The following is a 15707-nucleotide window of genomic DNA, read 5'->3' on the forward strand; positions in this document are numbered from 1 at the left end:
GTAAAGAGAAGCATCGCAGGAAGGAAGGGCGGTGGTCAAAGCTCGCGGTTGAGACAAGAAAGTGAAGGAAGCCCGCCGTGCCACATAAGTAGAAGCTTTATAAGCGCGGGTCTAGGAGACGAAGGTCAAGTGGTCGCAATATACGAAGATGATGTTCCGAGTACATTGGATTTGGTACGACCATGCCCTCCTGATTTCCAACTGGGAAATTGGCGAGTGGAGGAACGCCCCGACATTTACGCAACGAGCATAATGTAAACCTTTACGGTTTTAAAAAGCTCTATAGTTGGGCCTAGGCTTTAGAGTTTTTCTTTTGTTAAGGCTTTGAGTCTTTTGTTATTTTTTTTTTTGAATTTATAATACAAGGATCTTTCTTCATCTGTTCCTACGTCTCTACCCATTCTCATCCATTTGCATGTTTACTTCTTTATTTCTGAAACGGCAGATCCGATGACGTGTCCCCCGAAGGTACTAATACCTGGGACCCGCCTATCAACTTCGAGCAAGAAGCGAATCAAACGGAAGATGAAGGGAACGAGGATGTGAGACTTCCCCCAGAATTAGAAAGGATAGTCGCCCATGAGGACCAAGAAATAGGGCCTCATCAAGAAGAAACAGAACTAGTAGACTTGGGAATTGGCAATGGAAAAAGGGAAGTAAAGATAGGCACAGGTATTACCGCACCTATCCATGAAGAATTAATAATCCTACTAAGAGACTACCAAGACATCTTTGCTTGGTCATACCAAGATATGCCCGGTTTGAGTTCTGACATCGTACAGCACCGATTACCTCTAAATCCCGAGTGTTCCCCGGTAAAGCAGAAACTGAGAAGGATGAAGCCCGAAACATCCTCGAAGATAAAAGAAGAAGTGAAGAAGCAATTTGACGTTGGTTTTCTGGCCGTCGCTCGGTATCCAGAATACGTTGCCAACATTGTACCGGTCCCTAAGAAAGATGGGAAAGTACGAATGTGTGTGGATTATCGGGACCTGAATCGGGCCAGTCCCAAGGACAATTTTCCTTTGCCACACATCGATATCCTCGTGGATAACACGGCCAATTTCGCTTTATTTTCCTTCATGGACGGTTTCTCCGGTTACAATCAGATAAAGATGGCGCCAGAGGATATGGAAAAGACTACCTTCGTCACCCTGTGGGGGACGTTCTGTTACAAGGTGATGTCCTTTGGACTCAAGAATGCCGGGGCAACTTATCAACGGGCCATGGTAGCTTTGTTCCATGATATGATGCATCAAGAGATCGAGGTCTACGTGGACGACATAATTGCTAAATCTAAATCCGAGGAAGAACACCTTGTCAACCTGCGGAAGTTGTTCAAAAGGCTTAAGAAATATCAATTAAGGTTGAACCCCGCCAAGTGTACCTTTGGGGTCAAATCAGGGAAATTGCTTGGTTTCATCGTGAGCCAGAAAGGAATAGAGGTAGACCCCGAAAAGGTGAAGACCATCCTGGAGATGCCAGAGCCCCATACTGAGAGGCAAGTCCGAGGCTTCCTGGGACGCTTGAATTATATTGCCAGATTCATATCGCAGCTCACCGCCATTTTTGAGCCGTTGTTCAAGCTCTTACGCAAAAACCAAACTGATCGCTGGAATGAGGATTACCAAGAGGCTTTTGGAAGGATCAAGAAGTGCCTTATGAATCCTCCCGTGCTTATGCCACCAATACCTGGAAGGCCTCTCATCTTGTACATGACAATCTTAGACGAGTCAATGGGGTGTATGCTGGGGCAACATGACGAGTCCGGAAAGAAAGAGCGCGCTGTTTACTACCTAAGTAAGAAGTTCACGACCTGTGAAATGAATTACTCCTTGCTCGAAAGAACGTGTTGTGCTTTAGTATGGGCATCCCATCGCCTAAGGCAGTACATGCTGAGCCATACTACCTGGTTGATATCCAAGATGGACCCGGTTAAGTACATCTTTGAAAAGCCAGCTCTCACGAGACGAATCGCCCGGTGGCAAGTCCTGCTATCCGAGTTTGATATAGTTTACGTCACCCAAAAGGCGATAAAAGGAAGCGCCTTAGCAGATTATTTGGCTCAACAGCCTCTTAACGACTATCAGCCCATGCATCCTGAATTCCCGGATGAGGACATCATGGCCTTGTTTGAGGAAAAATTGGACGAAGATCGGGACAAATGGACCGTATGGTTTGACGGAGCGTCAAACATTCTAGGCCATGGCGTTGGGGCAGTATTGGTCTCTCCGGACAATCAATGTGTACCTTTCACAGCCAGGCTAGGATTCGACTGCACCAACAACATAGCCGAATATGAAGCATGTGCCCTGGCCGTCCAGGCAGCGATTGACTCCAATGTCAAACTACTCAAGGTGTACGGCGACTCAGCGTTGGTAATCCATCAGCTGAGAGGGGAATGGGAAACTAGAGATCCCAAGCTGATACCCTACAAAGCCTATATCAAGGAATTGGCTAAAACCTTTGATGAGATCTCTTTCCATCATGTTCCCCGCGAGGAAAATCAAATGGCGGATGCGCTTGCTACTTTGGCGTCTATGTTCCAGCTAACGCCGCACGGGGATCTACCCTACATTGAATTTTGGTGTCGTGGCAAACCCGCGCATTGTTGCCAAGTAGAAGAGGAACGGGATGGTAAGCCTTGCTATTTCGACATCAAGCGATATGTCGTAAGAAAAGAATACCCGCCAGAGATTGCTGACAATGATAAGAGGACATTGAGAAGGTTGGCGGCTGGTTTCTTCATGAGCGGAAGCATACTGTATAAGAGAAACCACAACATGACACTCTTGCGGTGTGTGGATGCCAGGGAGGCGAATCACATGATCGAGGAAGTCCATGAGGGCTCGTTTGGAACGCACGCCAACGAGCATGCTATGGCCAGGAAGATCCTAAGAGCAGGTTATTACTGGCTTACCATGGAAAGTGATTGTTATGTCCATGTAAGGAAATGCCACAAATGTCAAGCGTTCGCAGATAATGTCAATGCTCCACCGCATCCTCTGAATGTCATGTCTGCCCCTTGGCCTTTCTCCATGTGGGGAATAGATGTCATTGGGGCCATTGAGCCCAAGGCCTTGAATGGTCATCGCTTCATCCTCGTAGCGATAGATTATTTTACCAAGTGGGTCGAGACGGCTTCCTATACCAACGTCACGAGGGGTGTGGTGGTCAGGTTCGTTAAGAAAGAGATCATCTGCCGATATGGTTTGCCAAGGAAGATTATCACGGACAACGACACCAACCTGAATAACAAGATGATGGGGGAAATGTGCGAGGAGTTTAAAATCCATCATCACAATTCCACACCCTACCGGCCAAAAATGAATGGAGCCGTGGAAGCGGCCAATAAGAATATCAAAAAGATTATCCAAAAGATGACTGTGTCATACAGAGATTGGCATGAAATGCTCCCATTCGCGTTACACGGTTACCGAACTTCAGTGCGAACGTCAACTGGGGCAACGCCGTTCTCATTGGTATATGGGATGGAGGCTGTGTTACCGTTTGAGGTAGAAGTCCCGTCATTAAGGATCTTGGCAGAATCCGGATTAAAGGAGTCAGAGTGGGCTCAAACGCGCTATGACCAGATCAACCTCATTGAGGGTAAGCGCTTAACGGCCATGAGTCATGGGCGCTTGTACCAGCAAAGAATGAAGAGTGCATTCGACAAGAAGGTACGCTTGCACAAGTTCCATGAGGGAGACCTTGTGCTAAAGAAAATGTCCCATGCTGTCAAGGACAATCGAGGAAAATGGGCCCCAAACTATGAAGGGCCTTTTGTTGTGAAGAGGGCTTTTTCTGGAGGAGCCCTGGTGCTTACCAACATGGATGGCGAAGAGCTACCTTCACCCGTGAATTCTGATTTCGTCAAGCGATATTATGCTTAGAATCTGGGACAATTAAGGATGTCGCTGCATGTTCTTTATCTTTATGTGTTTTTTGGATTTCCCCCAGGGATTCCCCGTCTACTGTATCTCTCGTTACAATCTTTCAAAGAAATGAACGTGGATTCGAGGCTTTAGTCCTCACGTTGGTTTCAAACCTTGCGTTAATTTGTGATCACCTGAGCCCTTCCGCTCAGTTCATGGGATGCCCCAAGCGCTTAATTAAAATTGAACCTAAACCAATTTTCGCTAAAATTTGCTGCGTTTGAAAACATTCATGCATACGCATACGCATGCATATTGTTCTGGTAAAACAGGGGCAGGATCATCTTGAGCTACCTTCTGGGGTGGGGACAAAACATGAACAGCAGAAACCAACCAAGGTAAGACAACGACGCGGTCAAGATTGGCCATACCTGGTTGTTTATTACTTGCAGGTACTTAGGAACGGATGCGAGTGGGGATGGGGTCACAACCGACCGATCGTTGCCCCTTCTCTGCGCTAAACAAGCAGAGAACGCCGCGCAAGGCAGCCCAGTATCCTTTGGATTCGCAGTATTTTACTACCATTGTTTGTTTTTAGTAATTAACGCCTAATTCTAACTTGAGTAGGCTCAAATAGGCAAAACACTAACCCATAAGGAAGGAGGGGACATGGTTAATGTTCCTCTCAAAAAAATAAAAAATAAAAATAAAAAATAAAAAAAAAGTGCAGGTTAGCTCGCCTGGGCGAGCTGAGCTCGCCTGGGCGAGCAACCCCTGCACCAAAATATAAAAGTGACGAAAGGGGGGACGTTTTTGCATTCAAAAACTTCTTTTTCCCCCTTTCAAAAGCCATACCCACAGAATTTACGAGTTTGCAGCCCTAGGATCTCTACTTTTCGCATTCTTCGATTCCGTTTTACGCTTTTATTCATCACCAACAAGTAAGTATTCCATCCTTAAGCTTTCTAGCTTTTCATTGGTGTATTTTGATCTCCTTTTGGTGCTCTAAATTGTGGGAATGTGCTCAAATATGTGGGGCAATTTTGGTTTGTTTTCTTGCTTGATTGGGTTGAATTGGGGGTTTGTATGAGATGGCCCTAGGCCTATAATGCATTTTGAAGCAATGGGACATGCCACATTGTCCCCGTTCTCTTGCTATTGATGCCTAAACGCGCGCCCACCAAGCGTTCGGTGAAATGCCTCAATAGCATTAGCGCGTGATTTTTGTAGGGAAACAACCCATGGGGCAATTTGGTTTGCACATATTTTCTATTTTTTGGGACATGCATTCAGTTCCGAAAGGGCTAGAGTAATTGCCCCACATATATCCTAGGCCTAGGAACCAAAGTTTTTATGCAAAAGAACACAAGAGGGGGTGCATATTGGGTAAAGTTACCCTTTTTGGCCAGCAATCAGCTATGAGCCACGCTACAATAATTTCCCTACGCCTAGATGTTTAGGAATTTTGCTCATCGTAAATGTGTAGGTTTAGAATAGGTAGCAAAATACCTTTGGCAATTTACACTTTGGGTGTGGTAGCAAAATACTTGGATGTATGTACATATAATTTTTGGTAGTCAAAATGTCTCACAAAAAAATATATATATGTTGCATGTTATGTAAAGAAAATACCTTACAAAAATACCTTTTAATTTGAATACAATTTTAGTCAGCAAAAGGAAATATACTTGAATTTACATGCGACTTTAGGTAGCAAAAACACTTGAATAAAGCATGAAATGTAGCAACTTATTGTGTAGATAGCCCAAGATTCATCACAAAGTTTGTATATGCATAGGTATTAGAAATACCAGAATGTGCACGTGTGCAATTTTTGGTAGCCAAGATGCTTTGGGTATGCATGTATGTAAATTTAGCCAAGGAAGTGCATGTGATGTAGGTAGCAAATACACCTTGGAAGTACATATAAATAATCTAGGTAACGAAGGTGTCTTGATTGTGCATGGGTGCATTTTTCTTAGTTAGAAGAATATCTTGTGCGAGTGAATGTTCGTAAGGAAGTATGTGCATGAGTTTGCTCTAAATTTACATTGATGTTTGTGTTTATTGGAGGAGGTTGTATGCCATTTTTGTTTTAAGAGTAGCATTTCTTGGTAAAACTAACTTTCCAAATGTTTGCCTTCGCAGAAAATGGCCCCGAGGAAGCTTGCCTCAAAGAGGTCAAGGAAGGACAAGGCGGCCGAAGGAACTAGTTCCGCTCCTGAGTATGACAGTCACCGCTTTAGGAGCGCTGTACACCAGCAGCGCTTCGAGGCCATCAAGGGATGGTCATTTCTCCGGGAGCGACGCGTCCAGCTCAGGGATGACGAGTATACTGATTTCCAGGAGGAGATAGGTCGCCGACGGTGGGCATCACTGGTTACCCCAATGGCCAAGTTCGATCCAGAAGTAGTCCTTGAGTTTTATTCCAATGCTTGGCCAATAGAGGAGGGCGTGCGTGACATGAGGTCCTGGGTGAGGGGTCAGTGGATCCCGTTTGATGCATATGCTATCGGCCAGCTCCTGGGATATCCGTTGGTGCTGGAAGAGGGCCAGGAGTGCGAGTATGGCCAGAGGAGGAACCGGTCTGATGGGTTCGATGAGGAGGCCATCGCCCAGTTGCTATGTATACCGGGGCAGGATTTTGCCCGGACTGCTGCAGGGAGGCGAGTGCGAATTATGCGCACCAACATGACCACCCTGACTCAGATATGGATGACTTTGCTGCTCAGCAACATCCTGCCCACCGACCATAATTTCGACCTCCCCCTGCCGAAGTGTCAGAATCCTGACGCGGATGAGCATCCATGTGGCTCAGTTAATCGCTGATGCCATCTATATTTTTGCAGGTATGGCGCCTACCAGGCACCCTTTGGATCCAGATAAGTCCAACAGGGCCCTGGGATTTCCCGCACTGATCACAGGACTCTGCCAGTCGTTCGGAGTCCCCGTGGCACCTACCATGGTGATTCGGCCGCCCATCACCCGGGCTTTTATTGAGAAGTACTGCACCCAGAGACAGGCTCAGGGGGATGCTCCACAGGCCGCGGGCGCGCCACCACCACCTCATCAGGCTGGCCCGGCTGGGTCATTTGACATGGAGCAGTATTTACGGCATTTGGTTCGCCAGCAGGCAGCCAACCACCGGGCACATGTGCAGACCCATGATTGTCTATACCAGATGAGCCTCAGCATGCAGAGCCAGGGCTTCGCTTCTTTTTCATGCCCTACTCCAGACCAATTTAGGGCAAAGGTCGCATGGCCCGGGGATTGACCCGAGGCCCAAGCAAAAGAGGCACCCCCAGAGACTCCCGGCGATGGAGAAGAGGCCCACGAGGACGAGGAGATGGCCGATTTGCTTGACTTCTTGGGAGGGAGTGGAGCTACATGACTGGGAGATCCCCAGATTCATGTTTTTCTTTCATATTTCTTTTATCATTTTTATGTTATGTTATTTTTTTGACTTGAGAGACTAATGTTTGTTTTTGTTGTTTCGATTGTCATTTGTACAGCGCATACATTTTTGTTTGGATTGTTGCGTTAGTGTTTATATATCATTACTATCAATGATGTTTGAAATTCTGGAACCGTGTAGAGTTCTTCGTTTAGGAACATCGTCCAAAAAAAATAATAATATAAACAAAAATCATGATAAAAATAAAAATAAAAAAAATGAAAAAAGAGAGCAAGTAAGAAGAAAAAAGAGGAAAAAGAAAAGAAAAATAAGTTGTCTAGCTGAAAAACCGACATGCTTTTGAAAAGAGATGACTTCCAACTTTTCTTTGAAAAACATTCACTGATCATAACTAGTTTTTGAAAAAAATGTGTGTGTACACTCGAAGGGTGAACGCTGTGAAATTTCCCTGGACGCCCAAAATGAACTCGGATGAGTGCACAAATGGATAAAAGAACATATTTTGGAAACATTGGGTTGATTTAAAATAGAGGAAACGAATCCTGAGCCCTAGCATCACATGACCATAAAAATTTGACACTTGAGTGTCTGCATAGGTGCATGCATGACCAGTTTTGCATAAAATTTCCAAATCATCATTTTTGCATTTGTGTCATGGAAATAATGTGTGACATCCCTTTTATCCTTGAGCCAAACCAAACCCTGACATGTATCATGTCTAGCCATTCTACAAGTCTTGAGCCAAAATCCTGACTCACCATAAACCTTGACCTAGGGGGAGAATGTCAATCCTTACCCTCAGAAGCAAAAAAAGAAAAGAAGGAAAATTTCCAATCAAAGAGAAAGCAAAAAGAAAAGAAAGGAAAATTCCCAATCAAAGAGTGGGAGAAAGCAAAAAGAAAAGAAAGGAAATTCCCAATCAAAGAATGGGAGAAAGTAAAAGAAAGAAGAAGAAGAAGGAAAGAAAGCTCCTGATCAAGGATCGAAAGAAAACAGAAGAAATATGCAGAAAGGTCTTTGGACTGGACAATATCTGAGCAATACAGGATTGTCACCAAATGAACAAAAAGAAGGAAAGGAAACCATAACCTAAAATGGTCTTCTCCCTTTAATTGACAACCAAAATCTTGTGCGCTAGCGACTTTTCGCCCCGCACTAAACCAAAACAGAAAAGGAAAAAGCCAAAAAAAATCAAAAGCCGAAAAACCCACCAAAAGAACCCGTTTCCAAGGGAAGTCCTATTGATCCATGATCACGCATGTAATCTTTGATTTGATAGGAAATGATTTGTAAAATCAAGTCATGGCATATCTATGGTTCGGAATTAGGATGAAACACTTACCTGTGTGAGATTGATATACTTTTAGTGATTTTCTTCTATTTTTGTCGAACCCAGTGTTTCCTCTAAATGGTCATTTAGAAACGAAATGCTAAACATCCAAAATCTCATTTGTGGTTATGAGAAAATTTCATTAGCAGATTCTCCTTCCCCGATAGACACATTGTTTTTTTGTCCGAAAAGCATATGTTGGTCTGATTAGTTGGAAGTTTTATCTCTTTACTAAAGCACGTTCGCATTTTAGCGAAGAAAACACCGAGACTATTTCTAGTCTCACAAGTTATCAAGAACTACGTAGGTCTGAGTTCCTCATTTGAGGATACGTAGGAGCAAAAGCCTCGCTTTTGTCGACCACACCGCTTTTTGACCCAAGAGCTGGTAGCCCGCGGAGACACCTTACGGTTATCCGCACCTCGTCATTCAGTGACCCCAAGTGTGATTGATGAGCAGAGGCCAATGTGGTCATCTGCACCCTTTCCAGAGATGTCAGCATCTTCCGGTGGAGACTTTTTCAAGTCTCACAAGTTATCTAGAACTACGTAGGTCTGAGTTCCTCATTGGAGGATATGTAGGAGCAAGAGCCTTGCTTTTGTCGGCCGCCCCACAATCTCTGTCATACTGAACCTGAGGTCATGTGACATGCGGAGACAAATTATGGTCATTCCGCACACCTGTTGCCATTCAGACACAGTCGTGTCCGATGGCATGCAGAGACAAATTATGGTCATTCTGCACCCTTTTGTCATCCAGAGGCGGCGGGCCCGATGACATGCGGAGACAAATTATGGTCATTCCGCACACGTTTTGCCATTCAGACACAGTCGTGTCCGATGGCACGCAGAGACAAATTATGGTCATTCTGCACCCTTTTGTCATCCAGAGGCGGCGGGCCCGATGACATGCGGAGACAAATTATGGTCATTCCGCACCCCTTTTGCCATTCAGACACAATCGTGTCCGATGGCACGCAGAGACAAATTATGGTCATTCTGCACCCTTTTGTCATCCAGAGGCGGCGGGCCCGATGACATACGGAGACAAATTATGGTCATTCCGCACACGTTTTGCCATTCAGACACAGTCGTGTCCGATGGCACACAGAGACAAATTATGGTCATTCTGCGCCCTTTTGTCATCCAGAGGCGGCGGGCCCGATGACATGCGGAGACAAATTATGGTCATTCCGCACACCTTTTTTCCATTCAGACATAGTTGTGTCCGATGGCACGCAGAGACAAATTATGGTCATTCTGCGCCCTTCGTCAATCGCGGCCGACAAGCCCGTTGACACGCGGAGATTTACATCATCTTCCGCACTTACAAGATCTGTCATACTGACTTTTGAGTCACGCTGACGGGCGGAAATACCCGAGTGGTTATCCGTATAAACATTATTTTGCTATCTGTAAGACAGAACGCTTGATAGCATGCAGAGACTGACATCGTCTTCTGCACCTTTTGTTCCCCCGGGAACAACAAGTCATTTGCATGCGGAAATTTTATGGTCACCCGCGACTCTCGTCAACCGAGAGGAACGAAATTAGTGTCTTATCTTTACTTTCCTTTTATCTCCAATAAAAGACAAGTAAAGAGGGGCAACTGTCATACCCTAATTTCATCCGGGGACCTTTGCTTGATGACATGCAACTTTTGTTTGGTCCTTGTGAGGTGCTTGGCACCTATCATTAGGCAATTTGTGAAATTCCGGGACATGCCGGAAAGCAAAAGAAAATATTGATGCACAATCCGTAAGGTTCCGTGACACACCGGAAATCAAATGGAAGCATCGTTGCACAATTAGTGAGGTTCCGTAACATTCCGTAAGTCAAAAAGGGGATGATTATGTAATCCGCAAGGTTCCGTAACATTACGGAAAGAAAACAAGTATCGTTACGAAATTCGTAAGTTTCCGTAACTTTACGAAAAAAGAATCACCAAAAAAGGGCAGGGGGTGTACTTAGTAAAAATGGGGGTGCAAATAGCAACCAGGCCCACTTGGGCCCTCCAGAAGATTCCTCCAAAAGGCTGTTGCTTCTGGAGGAAGCAACCCTGCTCGCCTCGGTGGCAAGCTTCTCCCCCAATTTTCTATAAATAGGGGGAGAAGTGAAGTGAAAAAGGGTTCAGCCCCTTAGGCACTTCTCTCTCTTTCAAATTTGCTTGGAAAAATTGTTTCCGTGAAGAAAATCCAAGCCGAGGCGCTTCCGAAACGTTTCCGTCACGTTTTCGTGAGGAATTTCGCGAAGGTTTCGATCGTTCTTCGACGTTCTTCATTCGTTCTTCATCGTTCTTCGATCATCAACGGGTAAGTACCTCGAACTAAGCTTTTCGATTTATTCTATGTACCCGTAGTGGTCCACATTGTGTTTCGTGTATTTTTATTCTCGTTTAATTTACTTTTTATACCCCCTTTTGACGTACTTAAGCCATTTTATTTAAGTCATTTCTCGCTTAACCTAAAAATCAAATAAATTTCCACCGATCGTTTGAATTGTATTATCCGTTAACTTCGATTAAAATGAATTCCGACCGTTCGGTCGTGCCGTAACCACGTTGGAAATAAAAAAAGAGGTAAGATAATAATATAATAATCAAAAAACGTCTTTTAGTAAAATAAAGCGGAAAATCAATCGGACGTTTTCTCTTTGGGATTTCTCATTCTTAATTGAATTGACTAATAACTAAAGTGAAACTAAGGCTAAAATCAACTCGCCTAGTCAAGCTCGTCCATAAAAATAGGTTTTTGAAGTTTATCATTTCAATTTCTTACTAAGTAAAATGGGTCATTTTCAAGGTCCAACACCTTTAAATGATCACCTTTTAAGTAAAAAAGAGTCGCTTGATAAAAAAGAACTACGTAGGTCTGATTTCCTCATCGCAATTGAGGAATACGTAGGAGCAAAGGGAAACACCCTTGTCGACCACAAAAAGAGAAAAATATAAAAAGGGTATAAAGGATATAAAGACATAAAAAGGCAACATAAAAATCAAAGTCATGTTTGCACATTCGATTAAAGGCTGCCGTCCCTTGGGACGGACGTGTGGGGTGCTAATACCTTCCACGTGCGCAAATACAACTCCCGAACCTTTCACTTAAAAGTTCGTAGATCACGTATTTTCCGATTTTTCCGACGTTTTCCTCAAATAAACGTTGGTGGCGACTCCGCGCGTATTCCTTTCATGGAACACGCATCCCGCGAGTCACGCGTCGCCCTCCCGCCGAAGGGTAGGTTGCGACACTTGTATTATAGGGAATAGTAAGTTTGACAATGCCATGCTAGATTTAGGAGCTTCTGTTAGTGTTATGCCTCTGTCTATTTTTAATTCTCTATCTCTAGGTCCCTTGCAGTCAACTGATGTGGTAATTCATTTAGCTAATAGAAGTGTTGCCTACCCTATTGGTTTCATAGAAGATGTCTTAGTTAGAGTTGGTGAACTGATTTTCCCTATTGATTTTTATATTTTGAATACGGAAGATGGATTTTCTCAAGGATCAGTTCCCATCATTCTAGGTAGACCCTTTATGAAAACCGCTAGAACTAAGATAGATGTTTATGCAGGCACACTATCCATGGAGTTTGGTGATATAACTTTTCATTTTAATATTCTGGATGCTATGAAATACCCATCTGAAGATCTTTCTGTATTTCGTGCTGAAATAATTGACCATGTTGTTGATGAATACATGACTGATCTTTACTCTAATTTGCATGCCTCTCACTCTTCATGCATTGAGTCTGAAATTGTACTTGATCATATGTCTGAATTTGATGCTGAAAGTGAATCTGAAAGTGATATTAATTGCATGTCTGGTGGTGGTGTTTTACCTCTCGAGATTGATTTTATAGAGTCAGATAGGACTAACCATGTTTCAGGAAGTACAGATACCTCTGACTTTCTTTACGAGGTACAAGTTGAGAAACCATCTCCTTCTACCACTATCCAGCCGACCACACCAGAATTGAAGCCTCTTCCATCAAATTTAAAATACGCTTACTTGGATGATAGCAAAAGTTTTCCAGTGATTATATTTGCCTCCCTTGCTGATGAGCAAGAGGAGAAGTTTTTGTCTGTTCTCAAGAAGCATAAGAAGGCTATAGGCTGGACCCTGGCGGACATTCCTGGTATTAGCCCATCCACATGTATGCATCGAATAAATTTAGAGGATGGAGCTAAACCAGTAAGACAGCCACAGAGAAGACTCAACCCGGTGATTCTTGATGTAGTGAAGAAAGAGATAACCAAGCTTTTGCAAGCTGGAATCATTTATCCTATCTCCGAAAGCCAGTGGGTTAGTCCCGTCCAGGTAGTCCCGAAGAAGGCCGGCCTCACAGTGATAAAAATGAAAAGGAGGAGTTGATTCCTACTCGGGTGCAGAATAGTTGGAGAGTCTGCATTGACTATAAGAGGCTAAACCAGGTTACCAAAAAGGACCATTTTCCCCTGCCATTCATTGACCAGATGCTTGAACGCCTGGCAGGTAAATCTCACTACTGTTTCCTTGATGGTTTCTCTGGTTATATGCAAATTACTATTGCTCCTGAGGATTAGGAAAAGACCACATTCACCTGCCCCTTCGGCACTTTTGCCTATAGGAGGATGCCTTTCGGCCTGTGCAATGCCCCTGGTACCTTCCAACGGTGCATGATTAGTATTTTCAGTGATTTCTTAGAAAATTGCATAGAGGTGTTTATGGATGATTTCACTGTGTATGGATCCTCTTTTGATGGTTGTTTGGATAGTTTGGAAAAAGTTTTGAATAGATGCATTGAAACTAACCTTGTTCTAAATTTTGAAAAATGTCATTTTATGGTTGAGCCAGGTATAGTTTTAGGCCACATTATTTCCAATAAGGGTATTGAAGTAGATCCTGCAAAAATTTCTGTTATTGCACAATTGCCTTACCCTTCTTGTGTGCAAGAGGTGCGATCTTTTCTTGGTCATGCAGGATTCTACAGGCGCTTTATAAGGGATTTTAGCAAAGTAGCCCTTCCACTGTCCAACTTGTTGCAAAAGGAGGTGGAGTTTGACTTTAATGACAGATGCAAAGAGGCTTTTGATTGCCTCAAAAGAGCACTGACTACCACCCCCATCATCCAGGCACCTGATTGGACAGCCCCTTTTGAGCTTATGTGTGATGCATCAAATTATGCATTAGGGGTTGTCCTTGCTCAGAAAATTGATAAATTACCCAGGGTGATATACTATGCTTCTAGGACTTTAGATGCTGCCCAAGCGAATTATACTACTACTGAGAAGGAGCTTTTAGCCATAGTTTATGCTCTTGAAAAATTTCGATCTTATTTGCTTGGTACCCGCATTATTTTTTATACTGACCATGCAGCTCTAAAGTACTTGTTGAAGAAGGTTGATTCTAAGCCTAGGTTGATCCGATGGATGCTCTGGCTTCAAGAGTTTGACTTGGAAATCCGTGATAGGAGTGGAGCACAAAATTTAGTTGCTGATCATTTGAGTCGGATCGAACGTGTAACGAATACGGATTCACCCATTCGGGATGATTTCCCGGATAATCATTTGTATATACTGTATAGTATTTCGGACTCTCTTTCTACTCCCTGGTTTGCCAACATTGTCAATTATTTAGTTTCTTTTGTTTTTCCTCCCTTAGCATCTAAGGCCCAAAAAGATAAAATTAAAAGTGATGCTAAGCATTTTATTTGGGATGACCCCTACTTGTGGAAATTGTGCAGTGATCAGGTCATTAGACGGTGCATTCCAGATTATGAGACTGACTCAGTCCTGCAGTTCTGTCATTCTTCCGCACCGGGAGGTCATCTGGGTGTTCAAAGGACAGCTCACAAAGTGCTTGATTGTGGTTTTTATTGGCCCACCATCTTTAAAGATGCGTGGAAGATCTACAACACTTGTGAGTAGTGTCAGAGAGCAGGAAATACACTTACATGGCGACAACAAATGCCTCAGCAACCTATTCTATTCTGTGAGGTGTTTGATGTCTGGGGTATCGATTTCATGGGCCCTTTTCCCATCTCTTTTGGTTATGTTTACATTCTCCTTGCAGTTGACTATGTTTCAAAATGGGTGGAAGCCAAGCCCACTAGAACTAATGATGCTAAAGTTGTTGCAGATTTTGTCAGCTCTAATCTGTTTTGCAGGTTTGGAGTACCTAAAGCAATTGTTAGTGATCAAGGAACCCATTTTTGCAACAGAACAATGCATTCCCTGCTTAAAAAGTACGGGGTGGTACACAGGGTATCCACACCATACCACCCCCAGACCAATGGACAAGCAGAAATTTCTAACAGGGAGATCAAGAGAATTTTAGAGAAGATTGTGCAGCCAAGCAGGAAAGATTGGAGTACCAGGCTTGATGATGCTCTCTGGGCACATCAGACTGCCTACAAAGCACCCATAGGAATGTCTCCTTATTGGGTTGTCTTTGGAAAGGCATGTTATCTTCCAGTGGAAATTGAGCACAAAGCATACTGGGCAGTGAAGACTTGCAACTTCTATATGGATCAAGCTGGTGAGGAAAGAAAGTTGCAACTAAGTGAGTTAGATGAAATCCGCCTAGAAGCCTACGAGAATGCCAAGTTCTACAAAGAAAAGACCAAGAAGTTCCATGATAGCATGATAGTTAAGAAGGACTTCATGGTTGGGCAAAAAGTGTTATTGTATAATTCTAGGCTTGGACCCATGAGTGGTAAGTTGAGGTCTAAGTGGATTGGTCCTTTTATTGTTACTAATGTTTTTCCTTATGGTACAGTTGAGATCAAAAGCGACTCCACAAACAAGAGCTTCAAGGTCAACGGACATCGACTTAAGCCATTCCTCATGAACCCTTCTTTAGTGGATGTAGTGGTGGAAGAGACTTCCTTACTCCACCCTACTCTTCCTCCACCATGACTTAGGGAGTTTTTCTTTTCCTATCTCCTTCTTTGCTGTTATTACCCTTGTCCGATTCTATTTGATGATTTAATTGTTTTTAATCTTTTAATTGTGCTACATTGAGGACAATGTGTTGTTTAAGTATGGGGGGGGGGGGGGAGTGTTCTTTGGTTTTGCTAGTTTTGTTGGTTTTGTTAACTTGTTAGTTGTGTTA

At 43.6% G+C, this 15707-nt stretch overlaps 1 pseudogene; it reads left to right on the forward strand.

Moving 5' to 3' along the window:
• Positions 1-15707, forward strand: part of LOC106794816 (uncharacterized) — a 189022-nt pseudogene that overhangs the window by 15875 nt on the left and 157440 nt on the right.

Source organism: Glycine max, chromosome 10 (genome assembly GCF_000004515.6).
Source record: "Glycine max cultivar Williams 82 chromosome 10, Glycine_max_v4.0, whole genome shotgun sequence".
Lineage (NCBI taxonomy): Eukaryota > Viridiplantae > Streptophyta > Magnoliopsida > Fabales > Fabaceae > Glycine > Glycine max.